A 20,784-nucleotide genomic window follows, 5' to 3' on the forward strand; every position below is an offset into this window, starting at 1 on the left:
TATTAGTTTATATAGCGCTAGAATCGACTCCAATGGAGTATCTCTGCGCTTTTCAGTAATCGGTAAAGCAAGGATAAGATGAAAGAGGGGCTAGATCTCATTCTTAAACAGCACAGTTTTAAGAAGTTTCCTGTAGGTAAGATGTTCCTTGCATTGTCTTAATGATAAAGGAAGTTTATTCCACAGTGTGGGGCCTGTAATAGATAAAGCTTTATTCCCATGTCTGGCTTTTTTTGCACGAGGGATCACCAAGAGGAGGTTATTACTAGATCTTAGTGATCGGAGCGGAATGTAGGGAACAAATTTATTTTGTAGATAAACGGGCCCTTGGCCATTTATGCATTTGTGGATAAGGCAACATATCTTAAATTTTATCCTCTGACGGATCGACAGCCAGTGTAGCTGATCCAGGAGGGGTTTAGAAGCAGTTCTGGGGGGAACATTAAGGACAAGGCGGGCTGCCGTGTTTTGAATGACCTGCAGTTTATTCAAAACACTTTCGTTGGCAGAAAGAAGCAGGCCATTACAGTAGTCAATCCTACTTAAAACCAAGGTCTGGACCAAGGTTCTCTTACAGGAATCTGGCAGGAGGGGAAAGATTTTCCGTAACAAACTAATGGTGTGAAAACAGATTCCTGAAGTGTAATTGACCTGTTGTTTAAAAAGCAAGTCTTGATCCAAACGAATCCCAAGATTCTTCACAACCTGTTTAGGTTCAGGAACTATTCCCAGATCAGGCGGCCACCAGTCAGGGGTCCACAACATTTTTGCCTCACCAAACAACATTACTTCCGTTTTACTGACATTACACTGGAGAAAGTTGGAAGACATCCAGCGAGCCACTGCCTTCATGCCAGCAGAAAAGGAATTTTTCACTTCAGCGGAGAGGGTTTTGAAAGGAAAGAGGAGCTGGGTGTCATCAGCGTACGATACTGGAATGAAACCATATCTTCGCATCACTCTAGCCAATGGTGCCATGTATATATTAAAAAGGGTTGGGCTCAAACAAGAGCCCTGGGGCACCCCCTTAGAGATCTCAATCTCCGCTGAGCGGTAGGAGTCCATGATAACTCTCTGGGAACGATTAAGGAGAAAGCTTTTCAGCCATTCGATGGCCCTATCCTTGATGCCAGCGTTCGATAACCATGGTATGTGAAACGGTATCGAACGCTGCTGAAAGATCTAAGAGCACAAGGATTACTGAAAAGCCCCTGTCCTGATACATCTGTAGGTCATCTGTGACAGACAGAAGAGTAGACTCCGTACTGTGTTTAGGCCTAAACCCTGACTGAGAGTAGTCCAAAGCCCCCACAAGTTTGATGTAATTGGACAAGTGGTGATTGACATGTTTCTCAGTCAGTTTCCCTAAGAATGGTAATAGGGATATAGGCCTAAGGTTGGTTAGATCAGTCCATGGAATAGAGGTGTTTTTCCTAATGGGTCTAACCAAAGCTCGTTTCCAGTCTCTTGGCACAGTACCTGAGCTAAGTGAAAGATTCACCAATCCTTCAAATATAGGACAAAGTTGTTCGCTCAGGCCAGGTATGATCCTGGCTGGAATGTTATCATCAGGACTGCCACTTTTAATCTGAGAAGTGAGTAGAAGTGTTTCTTGTAGAGAAATAGATGGAAAGCATGTTAACATATGTTTTTCCTGCTTAAGTTCATCATCCATTTCAGGAAACACTCTATCCATGGAAACACTTTTATTGGCGCATATTATTTTATCATAAATGAGATCAATTTTTTTCTCAAAAAAACATGAAATTTCATCGCATAGCTGTTTGGAACCTAGTTCAACAGATTCACATGCTGTAGGTTTGGTAAAGGTTTGTAGGATTTGATATAAAACCCTAGAAGAGTTTCCTGCAGCTGTGATTTGGGCTGTGATGTGATTTTTGCGAGCAGTGCGAATAGCTTTATGATATGTGCGTAATGAGTCCCAGTATTTTGTTTTATCTTCCGCCAAGTGAGAAAGTCTCCACTTTTTTTCTAGTTTTCTAGCATTGAGTTTTAGTGTCCTTAGGTTATCCGAAAACCAAATTTCCTGATTCTTGGTCGGTCTGGATTTAAATTGCTTCAGAGGAGCAATTTTATCTATAGTTTGTGTAATGGCTCTATTAAATTTTATAAGGGCAGAATCAATACATGTTTGTGTAGGATAGGAAGAAAAGATAAAGTTTTTCCTAAAACTGCCGTCATTAACTTTATGCCATTGTCTATATATCCTGGGTAATGGGGCTGGGCGGGAGGAAATATACCTCAAATGCTGAGTACAAAATTCAACCAGGAAGTGGTCAGTCCAACTAACCTGTTTGGCAGGTAAACAGGAAATCAGTGAAAAATTAGATAAAATCAAGTCCAGGGTGTGACCTGCCTGGTATGTAGGGCCACAATTACGTTTGACAGTCCTAAGGTGGCAATGTCGAGCAGTAATGATTGTGCTTCATTACAGTCTGACTTGTCACTATGGACATTAAAATCCCCGACCAAAATGAAATCACTGTTATTGTCAACATATGGGGCAAGTAGCTCCATCAGTGTACTTGAAAAATTGTTACAGGGTCCCGGAGGACGATATACTAAAGCACCCTTTATATTTTCTTTAGAAGACAGTTTTATTTGAAAAATTAGTAGTTCGAGTTCAGGGGTACTTAGTTCTTCTAGGACCCGAATGTCAATTTCTTGTTTGTACACTATGGCAATTCCACCACCTATTTTCGTAGGACGATCAAGTCTTACAATTTTATAATTGTTTGGAATTCCTAAAGTTATGGCAGGAGTAGAATGTGGTTTTAACCACGTTTCAGTAAAATAGCATATATCGGGTTGTTGGGAGGAAATTAAGTCCCACACCTCAGCAGTATGTTTGGGCAACGATCTAATATTGCACAGGAAGCTTTTTAGCTCAACAGATGTCCGATTGCTTCCGGCAGCAGTTTTCTTTGTAGCAAGTTCCGATGGTTTACAATACTGACACCTATTCATGACTCGCATTCGAACGGTGCATTGGAAATTGCATTGTCGACACGAGAATGGCCCCTCTACCTCGGGGACGTAACCACCCTCGCAACCCTCTGATATTCCTGGGTTGAAATCCCGCAATACCTGAGAATTATAGGTGAGCCGCCCAGGAGGCGATCTTTGCATATTTGGTGTTGCAGTCCCCATGGCCCCTGGCCTCGTCCTGTCGCGGACGGGCGCAGACGGGCAGGTCTTTGGCTTGTCTTCGGTGCCGTCAATGGCGCCCCCTCCGCGCAACCGCTGCGCGCTAGGGCCGACGGGTGGCTAAATAGCCCCATGAAGCTTGCTACTAGAGCGCTGACCGCTGGCCTGTCCCGGGGCTGCTGGGCGTGTCTCGCTCTTGTCAACCCCGCCCTCCGCTCAACGGTATTGGATACTGAGTCGGACCAGGGCGGGTAGACTGTAGTATTGAGCAGAGACTGACACCAACTCCCTGTAGCCCCTAACAGTGCTGGGATGTGCTTAATGTCACGTTTTAGGCAGTCAGTGCAGACAGACAGCACAACATACGTTTAAAAGGAACAGGTGATATTTTTAAAATTACGCCGTAAATGAGTTAAAAAAGGTCAAATCCACAACATTTAAATGAGATTATAGATTGTGATTTGCGCTGTGAGCTCCGCTCTATCCAAGCATTACCTCACACCAAGCGGGGTCGGGAGACACTGCCACTGTCCTCCCCTTACCGCGGAAAGCCAGGCCTCCTCGCCGCCTAAATAGCCCCGTGAAGCTTGCTACTAGAGCGCTAACCGCTCGCCTGTCCCGGGGCTGCTGGGCGTGTCTCGCTCTTGTCAACCCCGCCCTCCGCTCAACGGTATTGGATACCGAGTCGGACCAGGGCGGGTAGACTGTAGTATTGAGCAGAGACTGACACCAACTCCCTGTAGCCCCTAACAGTGCTGGGATGTGCTTAATGTCACGTTTTAGGCAGTCAGTGCAGACAGACAGCACAACATACGTTTAAAAGGAACAGGTGATATTTTTAAAATTACGCCGTAAATGAGTTAAAAAAGGTCAAATCCACAACATTTAAATGAGATTATAGATTGTGATTTGCGCTGTGAGCTCCGCTCTATCCAAGCATTACCTCACACCAAGCGGGGTCGGGAGACACTGCCACTGTCCTCCCCTTACCGCGGAAAGCCAGGCCTCCTCGCCGCCTAAATAGCCCCGTGAAGCTTGCTACTAGAGCGCTAACCGCTCGCCTGTCCCGGGGCTGCTGGGCGTGTCTCGCTCTTGTCAACCCCGCCCTCCGCTCAACGGTATTGGATACCGAGTCGGACCAGGGCGGGTAGACTGTAGTATTGAGCAGAGACTGACACCAACTCCCTGTAGCCCCTAACAGTGCTGGGATGTGCTTAATGTCACGTTTTAGGCAGTCAGTGCAGACAGACAGCTCAACATACGTTTAAAAGGAACAGGTGATATTTTTAAAATTACGCCGTAAATGAGTTAAAAAAGGTCAAATCCACAACATTTAAATGAGATTATAGATTGTGATTTGCGCTGTGAGCTCCGCTCTATCCAAGCATTACCTCACACCAAGCGGGGTCGGGAGACACTGCCACTGTCCTCCCCTTACCGCGGAAAGCCAGGCCTCCTCGTCGCCTAAATAGGCCTGTGAAGCTTGCTACTAGAGCGCAAACCGCTCGCCTGTCCCGGGGCTGCTGGGCGTGTCTCGCTCTTGTCAACCCCGCCCTCCGCTCAACGGTATTGGATACCGAGTCGGACCAGGGCGGGTAGACTGTAGTATTGAGCAGAGACTGACACCAACTCCCTGTAGCCCCTAACAGTGCTGGGATGTGCTTAATGTCACATTTTAGGCAGTCAGTGCAGACAGACAGCACAACATAAGTTTAAAAGGAACAGGTGATATTTTTAAAATTACGCCGTAAATGAGTTAAAAAAGGTCAAATCCACAACATTTAAATGAGATTATAGATTGTGATTTGCGCTGTGAGCTCCGCTCTATCCAAGCATTACCTCACACCAAGCGGGGTCGGGAGACACTGCCACTGTCCTCCCCTTACCGCGGAAAGCCAGGCCTCCTCGCCGCCTAAATAGCCCCGTGAAGCTTGCTACTAGAGCGCTAACCGCTCGCCTGTCCCGGGGCTGCTGGGCGTGTCTCGCTCTTGTCAACCCCGCCCTCCGCTCAACGGTATTGGATGCCGAGTCGGACCAGGGCGGGTAGACTGTAGTATTGAGCAGAGACTGACACCAACTCCCTGTAGCCCCTAACAGTGCTGGGATGTGCTTAATGTCACGTTTTAGGCAGTCAGTGCAGACAGACAGCACAACATACGTTTAAAAGGAACAGGTGATATTTTTAAAATTATGCCGTAAATGAGTTAAAAAAGGTCAAATCCACAACATTTAAATGAAATTATAGATTGTGATTTGCGCTGTGAGCTCCGTTCTATCCAAGCATTACCTCACACCAAGCGGGGTCGGGAGACACTGCCACTGTCCTCCCCTTACCATTGAGGGAAAAAGCGGAGAGTACATTGATAAATTTAAAAATGAAGAGTACTTTTCAAGCACCTATGAGCCATAAGACATTTAAAAGTTTTGAAACTGTAATAAAAAAGGAAATCAAAAAAACTTCTAGTGACAAGAGACATTTACATCCAACATAACCAACAAGGAAATGGAATTAATCAGACAAAATTCTGTTTGGTGGACAAAGGTGGAGCACTGGTGATTATGGCTAGGTCATTTTACGATTAGGGTGTTAATAATCATGCATTAGACAGACTGACATGCATGATTGTTTTAATCTGTTTTTATTGAGTTTAGTTTTGCATAGTTATGATAGGCAACATACGTTTGGATGTACATTTATACCTGAGACCATCCGCCAACAATTTGGTGTACAGTTTCTTTTTGTTTTGTGTGGATGCTGGGCATACCATGAGCATCTAGAGCATCGTTCCTACAGGATCAAGGTTGACCTTGGCGTTCGATTCATATTACAGATTGCAGAGATTACAACTCAGTAACAATGTATTATCATAATGACGTTGTGTAAAGTCCTTTCAGTTCATTCACCTTGGGCTTCTAAACAGATGGTGTGATTAAGGACAAAGAGACAATAACAACAGCAGCATTAACCGGTACATGTACGTTTATCTCCCCCACCCCCAGACCGACATGCATGATGATGGATAACAATCCCACAAAGGAGTTTGTGAAAGTTTTTAAAAACATACTAAAGACAGGCCTAAAGAGAGGAACAATCATGGAAAAATAAAAGAAATTAAAAAAAATTATGCAATCTAACCCACGAATTCCAAGTATACGCATGCTGCCAAAGATACATAAGAATGAAAGAAATCCTCCATTCAAGCCTATTGTATCTACCAAAGGATTCATTCATGAACTAATAGGTGAATATATACATAAATAATTACAACTAAGCGTCAAAGCCATGAGATTGTCTATAAAAGACACAACCGATATTATCAATAAACTTCAACAAATACAGATCACGGAATAGGAGAACATGTTACTATGTACCATTAATGTAAAATCACTATAGACTTCTATACCACATGACCTACAATTAACAGCAATTGAACAAGCTCTCACATGTGTGAAATTGCATGAAGATTTGAAGATTTTCCTTTTGGAATGAATGCACTTCAATTAATATCAAAGCTATTTTCAATGGCATAACAGATTTTACATTCAAGTGGCAAGAACGTCCATGGGAAACTGCACAGCACCTTGCTATGCTAATTTGTTCATGCGAATGTTTAAAGAAGAACACATTTCCACCTGTGATCAGTGGCAAAATAAACTCAAGATGTATCACAGATTTATTAATTACATTTTCCTCTTATGCACAGGCACCAAAGTTGAATTGGAAGCAGCGATCACACATCTCAATTCTATTGATGACCGAGTACAGCTTACACATGAAATCAATAATAAACAGGTAAACTTCTTGGATGTGAAAGTTTCCTTACTTAACAAACACTTGAGCATGGGCATTTTTGTAAAACCTACTGACCGCAAACATCTATTACAGTTTTCTAGCTTTCATCAATTTTCTCCCAAAAAACCCTTACCATTCTCAGTTATTGAGGATCAGAAGGATAACATCAGCTGAACATAAGTATGAAGCAGGCAAAACAATGATTTGTGATAAATTCATGACAAGAGGATACCCTCCTGCAGTTAAGAGAGTTTAAAAGAGCAATCGCCAAGACTTACTCATGAACAACACACCACGACAGGAAAACAAAAGTAGGAAATTCATATGTAAGTACTCCACAAACAGTGCAAAAATTAGGAAGATTATCTTGAAATATTGGCCCATATCTCAGTCAGAACCAGATTGTAAGGGTTTATTCAATTGGTCACCTATGTTTGCTTATAAGCGACCCATGTATTAAAAGGAACATTTATATCCTTATAAAGTGGTTAAACAAATTTTAATCAAACATATAAAGGGAGAAACCACTGTTTGAATTGTACTAATTGAAACAGCGTAATCATGGGCATTTAAATAAACCATCCATTCAAATTTTGTAAAATCAAATTGAACACCAACACAATTTCTGAAACCAAAAACATGGTGCATATCCTGAAATGTCTCGCCTATGTGGAAAAATCAAAAACATAAGATAAAAATAAAACTAACCAAAACACAAAAGCAATGTAAGGCTAACAAACTAAAAGCCATCAGTTGTAGTACATTTCAACAATAGTGGCTACAATACCAGTCAACTAAGATTAACAATCTTGGAACAAGGGAAAATTAGAGAGACCACAAATAACAGAAACAAATTGTGAAAAAGCGAGTTACATTGGGTAAAGAAATGAAACATGGACAAGTGATTCATCCATGAATAGATATTGAAATGAATTAAGATGGAATGACATGAAGACTTAATGTCTTTAGTTGGGATACTGAACAATGTGCCATGTGGCACATCGGTTATCAGACTGCATTGAAATGTAGCAAAGAACATTATTGTGTTTTCATCAATTAAACTAATATTTCATAAACAGCATTTTAAATATGTTTGGGAGCATGTGCGCATCATTGTATTTTATCGAGATTCTAATGTACTATTGCACCAATGCACTATTGTTAGATGTGGTTTAGAATATAGAACATCCTAAAGTCGTAGGAGATGATGGTACTCAATCACAAGACATTTGCAATCTGTCCACATTGTCCAAAATATGCAAACATTCATTGAATACTCCACTTTTCAATGTATTATGCCTACCATATTTTGTTTAGAGCTAACTTAATATGAAGGGACTTGAATACAAATTATTTAACAACATAAAATTGCTAGAAACTCATATCCATGTAAGTTAGCACGTTTAAATTTATGAATACAGTATTGCGGCACACGCTAAGATGGCTGCACGATGCAAATGATAGAAATCAATGTGTGTTAGCGGACTAGATGTTAGACTCATGAACACATGAATGGTACTTAAACGTTAACAAAAATGCCAGAGGAAGCTGAGATCATGGTGAACATTCACCGGTAAGTTTTTCTTACATTTCAAAAGTATTTACCAATACTTCCAGAGCACTTATTGAGTGTGTTAGGGATACATAATTTCAGACAGATTACAAGGTCTGAATATGCTAATAATTGGCACAACTGAAATCAAAGGGGACATGAGCAGCTGGTGACGTGATGTTATTGTAGGAATTGGGAAGAGTTTTTCCATTTACTGTGGTGAATCGGTTGGAAATACGACATAATACATTAGAGCTGATGAGGCATGAACATTTACAATGTTGAACAAACAGTGACAAATTATTCAAGGTACTTTGATAATTTTGGGGTTATTGTGAGGACCCGTATTTGTAATTTCCTTGTAAATGTATATGCTACCAAGATTGTTGCACAATCAATGAATGAGTGGCTAATAAACTGCACACATGCAGACAATATGATCAGATGGAGCTATTGTGAGGACCTACATTTGAAATTACTTTTTACAATGTATACGCCACAATGATTGTTTTACAAGCAGTTTATGAGCAGCTTGCAAACCGCACACACTGGGACAATATGATAAGATCATAACGTATTCAGCTAGTCCACCTAAGAGAGTGGCAATGGGTACTAACCCCTTTCACTATGGCATTACGTTTTTTACTGAGGATTACATGACCAGATTTAATTCACAGTATATTTAAGAAGAAGCAAATAAATGGTTGCACAAACATTTATTTAATTTTTGAAAAGTGTATTAATAAAGTCTGATTGGAGTTAAAGAACCAGCATTCGGGACTAACAGGAATGCGAGAGGGGACACCACACCAGTTGGAGTATAGTGCAACACATAACGTTTTGATGATGCCTGGGGTCAGTGGGTGATACACCATCCGCACCCAACTTGATTAATTTATTGTTTTGTATTGGATTAAATGGAAATGCATGGAGAATTATGTCCTTAATTAAACCATTTAGTGCCTTCTGCCTGTCTCTGGAAGACATATCTGGGGTGGGTGACAGCTGGCTTCCTGCATTCCCTCTAGAGAGCCACACACAAAGGGTGGGTAAGTGTGACTTAGTAGCCATTTGCATGTTGATGTGTCATCCTGAGCAAGATGGGACGGAGGAGCTCACTCTTTACACCTGACAGGGCTGTGTCCTGTCACCACAAAAATGATTGCATACCCTCATGGAGTGAGTCTGGAGCCAGGGCAGGAAAGGCAGGGTCTTGTGTTGTTCAAAGCATGTGCTTGAAGTCTCCCTACTTAAAAGGCCAACTTGGTATAAGCACTGGACCTCTGACACACCAAATCAGAACACTTGTGGAACTGAGGACATTCTACCAGAAGGAAAGACTGATTTGTTACCGGGAGCGACTGCCACTTTGCTGAACTGCTCAGCTGCGTTGGCCTGTTTTTTTTTTGTCTGGGAGTGAAAAGGACTGGGCCTGCATATCAACATGCCAGAACCTAAGTACTCTCCAAGGATTTGCTGGGTTACCTCCTGTTTCTAAAGTCAACTCAGTACCTGGACTTTACTTGCTGCAAGTTTTGCTCTGCCAAGATGTGCAAACCCAGTTTAGGGCCCTTGGAAGTGAGTTAAAGTGCTGCATCTGCCAGAACCTTATCATCGACACCGTTCCGCTGAGTGGAAATGACGCATCTCCTGCTGCGAGATTGACCTATCATAGCTGTTGCAAGGTTGATAACCTGCCCATCAACAACGCTGATCGGAACTGACTGCGATCGATGCATCATGCTGTTGCAGTGACCAGATCGGCGCATCACACTCGGAACCACCGCATCACCCTGAGAACCACTGCTTTGGAACCAACGCATCAGCGCCGCTGCGTGGAGAAGATCGACTCATCACCCCTCCAGCATTAATTAACCTGGTGCATCAAATTTGGATACCTCTGCACACGGATCCGGTGCTTCGTTCAATGGAACAGATGTATCGCAGCAGTTGTGTGGAGAAATTCGGCATAATGCCCCCAACTGCGTGAGGGTCATCGATGCATCTAGTGCTTCGACAAGGATTGGTGTACTTTTGCTCAGTGGGCACTACATGGGTCGTGTAGCTGGCCCGCGCTCCATTGAGGGTGGCCTAAACTCTTGAATTTGACCCGGTCCAGCACGACTAATTAACTCTTTAAGTGCTCTTCACTTCCAAAAGTTTTTTTTTTTAAACTTTATTTGTGAGTTTAGATCATTACAGAGCAATACATATTCTTATTAAGCACAGCAAAGCAATAACTGACATCCTTAGTCTTTTTCCGTGCACATTCCATTTTCAACATCTTATGCAAATCAGCACAAATATGTAAAGAGTGATGACACAGGGTGATTAGAAACGATAACTCAGTCTCGCTTTTGGCTATCCTGGAGTTACAGCTTATACAGAAGCAGTAATACGTTATCTCCTTTTCTGTAGGGATACTGAAACCCCTTTTCTGCCAACAACTATATCAAGCATGGCGTGCTTGTGACATAAAAAGGAAAAAAAGGCCAATTGCTTATACATAACTCCTATTAATCATTTGTCGAGGTTGGCATGGTAGGTGTGCCTTCGGGGCCTTGCGAGAGGAGATATCCTTGTAATGGTCCCCATATGTCTTTGGGATTAGAGGCATGCGGTAGCAGTTCGGTATATGTGGTAGTCTGTTCTTGGCAGTACATTAGATCTGCTAGCCTTTCCTTGAATTTCGGGGCTCGGCCTCTCCCCCACCTGCAGGCCACCTTCCGTTTTGCCAGTAAAAGCGATATAGCTATGAATTTCCTGTACCTTTTAGATACCTGTGGTGTGTATCCAAGAAGTGCAAGAAGTGGATCCCTCTCCAGTTCACTAGCAACCATTTTCTCCAATGCCATAAACACCTGTTCCCAGTATTCTTGTATTCTCATGCATGCCCAAGCTAAGTGGAGGAAACCCGCCCCTGGCTGTCTACATTGTTCACATCTGTCATTATCAGTTAATTTAAATCTTAGCTTCTTTATCGGGGTATAATATAGGCGATGTAGATACTTATAGTGTATCACTTGCAACCTACAAATAGCCGAGATCTGTGCTGTCTGTAGGCAGCAATAATGCCACTGGTCATCAGTGATGTCTCGCCCCAAATCCTCTCCCCAATGTAGTCTGGCTGGGCTAATAATTCCCATTCTGTGCATGCGTATAGTGCTGTATAAGCCTGACACCAGATGCTTTCCATCAGTGGATCCCAACATTTGGTGCAATGGCTTCAGGCATTCCGGCTCTTGTGGGAAGTCGGGGAGGATCGACCGCATTCCCTGCCGTAGTCGCACATATAGAAATACGTCCAGAGGTGTGTGCCTTACTTCTTGCATAAAGTGCTCTAGTGTGCGGAATGTCCCTTCGTGAAAAAGATCTCCCCATGTGTTAATATGAGCACGCTTACATAGGTCTAGGAATCCCTTTTCCTGCAATAGGGATAGACTAGGATGATGAGATAGTGGCAGTCTAGGGGAGTAAAGAAGGGGTACGCCTAAGAGTGCTGTTATCTGGTTCCATGCACCAACCGTGCTGGTGACAGTAGTGGGTGGTGTTGCACGTGTGCGCACTGCTCCATGTATCAGTCCATTTAGCGGTACTGGGTCCGCGAGCCAGTCTTCTACTGCCACTTGGGGCATATAGCGAGGGGGGTGCACCCAGTAGTAGGCATACCGCGCCTGAGCACTTAAAAAAAATACCTCAAAATCAGTGACGTCAAAACCCCCCTGGTCATATGGTCTGGTTAATATTGACCATTTAAGTCATGGTTGCTTCCCTCCGCAGAGCAATCTAATGAGTTCGGAGCATAGTGTGTTGAAAAAAGGTCGTCCAGGATGGTAGGGAACATTGAGGAATAAATAAAAAAAATTCGGGAGTATTATCATTTTTATGAGAGATGCCCGGCCCGCCAACGAGAGGGGTAATGATATCCAACGTGTGATGTTAGTAGTTAGTCTCGCAATGGCCGTGCCGTAATTTGCTCTTATGGTTTCGTCTCTGTCTCTGGTTATCTGTACGCCAAGATACCGTAAGTCTGTATGATACCATTCTAGTGGGAAGTCGAGTAGGAATTGAACCACTGCTGGTGTAAGAGGAAAAACCTGTGATTTCCCCCAGTTAATACTAACACCAGATAGTCTACCAAATCTTATGAATTCTCGTAATAGGGGATTTATATTGTTTAGAGGATCTCTAACTATAGCGTTATGCCATTCGCATAGAGTGATATTAATATTTGTCGTAGGCAGCACCGGAAAGCTTTATCTCGATGAACTTGGTGTAGTCTGGAAGCCAACGGTTCTACCGCAATAGCAAATAAAAGTGGGGAAAGCAGACACCCCTGACGGGTGCCTCTGGAGATTGTGAGCTGCCGAGATAAGTGGCCATTAATCAATATTCTAACAGTGGGCTGGTGATACAGTAATTTGAGCCACGATAGGTATAAACATGGGAACCCCATCCTCTGTAGAACCCCGAATAGGTAGTCCTATTCCACTGAATCAAACGCCTTGGTGGCACCTAGGAACACCACGGCAAGTGGGAATTCGGGTGCTACTGTCTGGATCAATGAGAACAAGGTCCTGAGGTTATGTGACGTAGCCCTGCCCGGTACAAACCCTTATTGATCAGAAAGTATGAGTTTGTCCATTAGAAGGGACAGACCATTAGCCAATACTTTTGCTATCTTTGTGTCACAATTCATCAGTGACAATGACCGATATGAGTCACAAGATTCAGAGGGTTTCCCCGGCTTCAGCAGAGATGTAACTATGGCTTCTCTCATCGAGGGGGGAAGTATTCCTACCGCTAGAGATTCCTCATACACCTCTTTTAACACTGGTGTCATGATGTCAATGTAGCTTTCATAAAATTCAGCCGGCAGGCCGTCTGATCCAGGCGCTTTGCCATTTTTTAACTGCATTATTGCTTCCCTAATTTCGTCTAACTCAAATGGATGACAAAGGAATGCTCGCTGCGTATCACTGAGCCAGCTAAGCGCTACCTCCCCCATGAAGTCATCTAGATCAAGTGATCCATGTCTCTGAGAAGTATATAACATGCTGGAGTGTGTGATAAATGTATCCAATATGGCTAATGAATCCCGTTGTAGTATTTCACCAAAGCCTTGTACCTCCAACATGTGAGTATTAAAGCAAGGGCGTCTTGTCACGTCTGCCAATGCCTTACCCGGTCTCTCCCCTTCCCCATATCTACGAGCTACCCAGTAGCGTCTCCTAAATTTTTACTCTCTCTGTGCAGTTTCTTCATATTCTGTTAATTTTTCTCGGAAGTTGCTTTACACTTGTCCCATCACTCCACTGCCCATTTGTCTCTCCAACCCCCTTAATTCTCGCTCTAGATGTTGTAACGTGCGTCGTATGTCTTTTAGTACCCCAAAACTCTTTGAGAGGCAGAATCCTCTTATTGTCACTTTAAAAGCATCCCAGATCACCTCTACACTATCAACTGATCCCTTATTCCTAGCAAAGAAATCCTGGATTTCCCCCCCTAATTCTGCTTGGAAAACTGTATCCAACAAAGCTGTGGGTTGCAGCCTCCAACTTGGCCTAGGACTGTCATATCCTGGTGGGGTGAGCGATACCTTTACCAGGCAATGGTCTGAGAGTGATCTAGCCAGATGTATCACATTGCGTATATCGTACCCCAACCCCCTCGATAGCAGACAATAGTCTATCCTTGCCCAAGTCCCTCTATGCGACGTGAAGTGTGTACCTTCCCATGCTTGCCGATGCATGTGTCTCCAACTATCGATCAGTCCACCTTCCTCGATTATGCCCTGCAATGCCTCCTGTGCGTTGGTATAGTGTTGTGCAGCTGCGTTAGATCTGTCCTGGTGAGGTTGCAAAGCGACATTGAAATCCCCCCCATATTATGTGGGTGGAACCAACTGTCAGTATTTTGCCCCACAGGTCAGTGAAGAATTCCGAGCTATCTGTGTTAGGACCATAACAGTTTGCAATCATGACTGAGTCTCTGCCCAGTCTCCCCCATACAATAACATATCTGCCTTGTGTATCCTCTATCACCCCTGCCTGCTCGAATCGAAAAAAAATTTTGAAGAGTATTGCTGTCCCACGGGTATACGAGGAGTAGGAAGAAAATAATCGACATCCCGCCCATTTACTCGCAAAGTGATTCTGGGCCCTCGGATCTAGGTGGGTTTCTTGTAATAATGCCACGTGTATCTGTTGCCTGTCTAAATAAGCTAATACTTGTCTCCGTTTCCTCGAATCCCCAAGGCCTCTGACATTCCAAGACAGCACTCTTAGTGAAGTTCTATCCTCCTGTGTCATTGCATCCTTTCATCTCCAACTGAGCTGTGCACTGTGAGCTTGTATACTCCGGAATGTGCATACTCAAAAAGTCCCTCATGCGTAAAACATCCTGTGCATGTGGTTCACTGTTCCTTTGAAACTCCCATCCCCTTGCCTCCCCCACCCACTGAAGCTTCCCAATCATGCCAGATATAGTTGACTCTCCCCCCTCCCCAACACCCATCAGCTTCTCATTTCTAACTATTAGATCAACCTCTTCCAATTGCGAACTCAAGAAGAGAATATGGACAAGCCTAAGGAAATTGAAAACAATAATGGGGTATTCCCTGGTGGGGTAATGCATCTGGGTGGCTCACAAATACCTCTAGTCAGTCCAGGTGTAGAAAATCGCTCAAAAAGTCCCTGGGTAGATTTCGAGGGTAGCCCGCTGCAGCGTACTTTTATACTCCTCGCTCGGCGTCCTGCATTGGTAAGTCCTCGCTCCTCATGAGCAGAGATTCTTGTCCCGCTTTCATGTACTGCGTGACAAACGCGACTATGCCCACGTGCCTCAATGCAGTTCACTTCTACTGTCAATCACAATCTACAGCGGTGTTTATTCCATTTCTGGTGAATGAGATCGCGGTGAGCCTTCCGGCGCTGGCGTCGGTCTTCTCTGCCTGCGAAGTTGCTTTAGAAAGTCTTCCACTTGTTGGGGTTTGGTGAAGAACGTTTGGGTTCCTTGATGGGTAACTCTGAGACGAGCCGGGTATAGGAGGGCATAGTCGATCCCGGCTTGCCTTAGTTTTTGTTTCACTGCCAGGAATCGACGACGTTCCTCCTGTACATGTAGTGTAAAATCCGGGTACATGGTGAAAGATATTCCCTCGTAATTCAATTGTTTTTTCTCCCTGGCCCAAGGGATTGGTGAGCTCTTATAAAATGAGGGGAGAGCAATTCCGTGCCCACCACAGCTATCAGGAGCTTCTCGATATACTCTTCCAGCTTGCCTGTATTTGTACTCTCCGGTATTCCCAAAACACGTATGTTGATTCTCCAACTACGCACCTCTATGTCCTCATTTTTAGCTGCTATGACTTTAAGCAACTTATCAATCTGCGCCGTTGTTTTTTGCACATGGTTGGTGGTGTCCTCGACAGTGGAGATACGTTGCTTTACTTCTTTTAAGCGTGTTTCCTGACCCTCGATTTTCCGGGCTATCGCGTCCATATGCGTTGTCATCGTGTCCATTTTATCTGCGATGACCGCAAAGCCTTGCCGCACCTCCAGCAGGATTGATTTCAAGTCTTCCCCTGTCGTGAGCTGTTGTTCTTGTTGTGAGGATTCTGCTCCTAGGTCCGTTTCCACTTGTTGTTGCCTTGTGGGTTTTTTGGCGTCATATGTCAGCTTTGGTTGACGAGTGTCTGATTTCCCCATCTTGTTTCTGTCTTTACTGGCTAGTGACCGCGCCTTGCTCGGCTTGGGTCTTGCAACAGTGCTGCTTTTGATCTTGCAACGGGCTTCGTGGTGCACTATACCGTCTGTCTTGATCTGAACAATGTATGACTGTTCTTCCGTTGTTCGGTAGGACTACTCTTTGTGCCATTGCCCCTAGTTTTGGAGGCACCCTGCACTTAATCCTCCAGTAATAAAGGCGGCTGCACAGCCTGGGTGTGTCTTCCAGTGCGGCCGCTATCTACAACTAACGCCTGCAGCGCTTACTCGTGGTAAGTTGCCTGTTTTCCAAATTTTTCAATGGAAATAGTTCTTGACACCTGCTCCCCTGTGTATCTGGCAATCAGGTTACAGTCGTGTCCCGGCGCACTCTTCTACAGACCAGTGCCTCTGGTGGGTATTTGGACCTCCTGCATGCTGCGCCCAGTGTAGTGCAACCCTGTAATGAAACCCTGTCCTTTTGTGTCCTGTCCCAGTGCGGTTGGTCCGCTGCTCAATGGGGCCCCTCTGCTTCATCATCCTCAGTCTGCGGGAATCAGCTGCAGATGTCAGTAGAAATGGGGGCAGCTGTATTGTCTTGTTGCGGGTTTCGATGCATCCGCTATCTATAGGCAATGTCTCTTAGTGCGCGCCCTTGCTATGTGTTTCCCACCTTCAGGTTTCTAATGGAGATCGTTTCATCATATCAGCTCCGCAGCGCTCCGTTATACCGGGTGCAGGCGTGTCTCCAGAACAACTTCCACTATGTGTGCTGATGGCAGGCACAGCGTATGTTTAACCGTGGGGCCTCCTTCTATATGCAATCAAGACGGGCCTGCGTCCCTCCGTATCCGCCCTCAATATGGTCACCTCCGGAGGCCGCTTCGGCGTCTCATCTTTCTGTTGCAGTATTTTCCTCCCCCGCCGTTCCGATCATAAAAGCACACTGCCTACCTTTCTCGCCTGTGTCTGTAGGCGTCTTACGGCAGCCTCCAAGAATGGGCAGCTCTACCAGAGATGTGACCAGTGCGATGTTTCCCCCGCCACTGTTGCGTTCTGGCCTTTCTTCCTCGTGGGGACCGCCACTCTCTTGTGATCAGCACCACCGCTCCGTGGCTCCAGGGCGGCAGTCACTGCCCCGGCCAGCAAGCTCGGCTGCTACTGTCTGGCGCCAAACGTTGCGGACTGCTCACCGCTGCACACTGCTGAATCCCTAAGTGTGTGAGCACCTTTCCTCACGCTGTTTCAAACATTTTACCCCGAGTGGAGCAGGATAAATAATGGATTTTGAGACCAACCTGCGGGAGCCTCACTCAAGTGCGGCCATTCCGCTCGTGCGCCACCTAGCGCCCCCCTCTTCACTTCCAAAAGTTATTTGTGCATTTAATCTTTAAAATTTCATATGTCGACTTCTAGTGCTTGGATTTTAGCTGTTTTGGTCTTGTTTTTTTAAATAAAAGAATAATTCTCTATTTTTCTAATGGATGTGGTGTTTTCTCTGTTACTTTGTGTTGTGCACGCAAATGCTTTACGCATTGCCTCTTAAGATAAGCCTCACTGCTCTGTGCCAAGCTACGAGAGGGTGAGCACAGGTTAATTTAGAGTGGTTCACTAACATACCTTGCCTAGGATAGTGGTTCCTGCTTAGACAGCATGCATACCTCTGTCAACCAGAAACGCAGTTGCTAACAGTGCTGCCAATCAGTGACCTCTCTGTGTTTTTAGGCCCTGACATCTCCCCTGAACAGCCTTACATGTACTCACATTGCACACTGTGACTGCCGTGTCATCAAATATTTGACCATGATATCGTAGACACTCTGGCCCTCATTTTGACCCAAGTGCGCTGTATCACAGGTGGAAATTGCACACCCTGAAAATTACTGCTATCTAGAGCTTAATTTGTAAAAGAATAAGAGCAGTGACCCAAAGTTGGCTCAGAAATGTGAAGCTGGCATCATTGAAGGTCGGGGTGCCGAATTACAAGGCTGCATAATCTTGATTGCACCTCCTGCCTCTTCCATACACCTCTGTTTAGTGTTTCTTTAGAAAAATGACAATGCTGCATTCATTATGTTAGGAAGGAGTATGAACTCCCATGGATGTACCGTCGGTCATGTGTGATTATTTCTTTCTGCTTTTTGTGGTAACTGGTGGTTTTCTTAGTCTGTGCATCAATTTTTAGATCATAATTTCTATGATTTAGTTCTTGGGGTTGTCATAAATGGTATTTCAAAGATACATTAAGTCGGTTAAAATGTTTTATCTACCTATTGTTCTTCAATGGTTAAGCTGAAAAGGGTCTTCAAAAAGTTATTTAAGAATATATTATCTCTTCATATGAATTAATTTTCTATTTTTCTATTATACTGTTAAGAGTTCTACTCTGAAACCCCGGGATGGTAGTTAGTGGAGGTAATAAAAGTTTAAAATGTGAACACGGAGTGGACGGCATAGTCATACCTAAAGCTCGAGGTCAGTCTGTTTTCGGTAGAGTGAACCAGTCAGATAATTCTTTATGTTGCAGTACATTAAATTAGACCATACTTGCTGTGATGTATTCCATTCCCCTGTTTCTTTTATTCCAGTCTTCTTCTTTTTCAGCCAATTGTAGGGCAAAACTAACCGTAAAACAAACCAGCAATTATTCTCGCATTACAGGCAGCAGTGAGCGTTTTACAGGTAAGAAATATCACCCGGGAGAACAATTAATACAACTCTCCAGGACACGGTGGAGAGCATTGCGCCTAAAAAATGGATTTTATTGCATACTGCTTGAAGGAGAGCAGATTGGCGTGCATGGGAGACGGAATCGCCTGCACATGAATTATAATGAAGCAGCCGCCACAGATGGATACCATTCTGTCAGTAACAAAATCACCAGCAATTCGGAGGAAAAAATATCATTTCAAATGAAGAACAGTTTGATGCAAGATGTGAATGCAAAGGTTAATTGTGTTTGATTGTTTTGTAAAGTGATATTGTTGATTTATCTTACATCGTTTTGCTTTTGAAATGTGAGGGCCCATTTCTTAAAGTGCCCGCGCACTGGACGAGCTGCGCATTGCACACGTAAAGCCTTGCCGCTTGTGCTATGCATGAGTTAAGTGACTATAAATCTCAAAGTCAATTTTGAAAAACTGTCAGAGATGGCATTCGACAAGGCAAGTTGGTGCCATGTGTAAGCGGGAGAGAGCTGAACAGCGCTATTTTTCCAAGATATATGGAACTGTTCAACTTGCTCTTAGCGTTGGCGCACTTGTGGCTCCCTAGCGCCAACATAGGCACCCTTGCCCCACGAACCAACGGTGTCTGGGTTACAGCAGGACTGTTTTTGTGCAGGATAATCCTATAAGTAATATTCCTTTTTCTAAGTGTGTTGCAGAATGCAACATAGATGGAAGGAGGAAGTAATGAGTAGAAAGGACGTTATTTCTCCTCTTTATGCCTTTGTCGAGGAGGCACGCTGTTTTGACACTAACCAAAATCCTTCTAGATCTGAGTTTGCATTAAAATACATGGATGGATACAGAGGAATGCCCATGCTCAACCCATGCAATGCCTACCTGACACCATTGTTTTGTATTTACAAAATCACGAAAATCCACACAAATCGACTTTGTGTGCCTTAGAAAATTTCAGAAATCTTACTAAATCTGGGCATAAATCTCTTCAAAGATGTACAATATGATTTATGGATGGGTCTTCAAAATAGAGACTTTGTCTGTGGGTGGCGGCAGTCCAGTTGTGAAGAACACATTTACTACACATGGATTACTACTGCTGCAGACAAGCATATTCCATGTTTCCTGATGACACTTAACCACTAACCCTGGGCGTAGTTCGCGTAGTAGCTCTACGCGTAGCTACGCGAAGTGCACTTTGCACTACGCAATCTACGCTTAGCTACGCGAACTGCTCAGTGCACTTTGCAAAATGCTGTTCGCAATGATTGCACAGTGCCAGATGCTTGTCCGCACTGTGCAATCATTGCAAACCGCATCTTGCACAGTGCAAGCGGTCGTTTTATGCCGCCGAGTAGATTTGTACTCGAGCGGCAGCTTTCTCAACGCGGACTGGTAGTTTTTAATCGTGAGCGGTCGCAAGCATACGCGACCACTCGCAATGAGAAACCTGACCTCCCCGCGTTGACAATCTCTCCAGGAGGTTTATTTTCCACGCTCGTGATCGGCAACTTGATGTTGCTGATTGCGAATGAGGAAAAGTCTCAGCGGGATGCTATTTTGCTCGCTCGCGGTCGCCAACTTGACGTTGAGGACCGTGAGAAAGCAAAAAAAGCCCGCTACGTGTTTTTTTGTACTGTGCTACGTGCAATTCGCATAGCGCGTAGTTGAGCAAACTACGCAAGCGTAGCGTAGTCCTAAGCCCAGGGTTATTTACCACCTATAAGCTAATGTGAAGTTTAACAAATATTGAAATATGTTTTCTTTATGCATAGATGAATGTAGTAAGCAAACAATAACATAGAAATTTCTAAATACGAATACAACTGTTTATGTGTTATTAAAACGGTTAATAACACAAGAATGTGTAATGTGGGCATT

This window comes from Triturus cristatus, chromosome 2_2, assembly GCF_964204655.1.
Source record: "Triturus cristatus chromosome 2_2, aTriCri1.1, whole genome shotgun sequence".
Classification (NCBI taxonomy): Eukaryota; Metazoa; Chordata; class Amphibia; order Caudata; family Salamandridae; genus Triturus; species Triturus cristatus.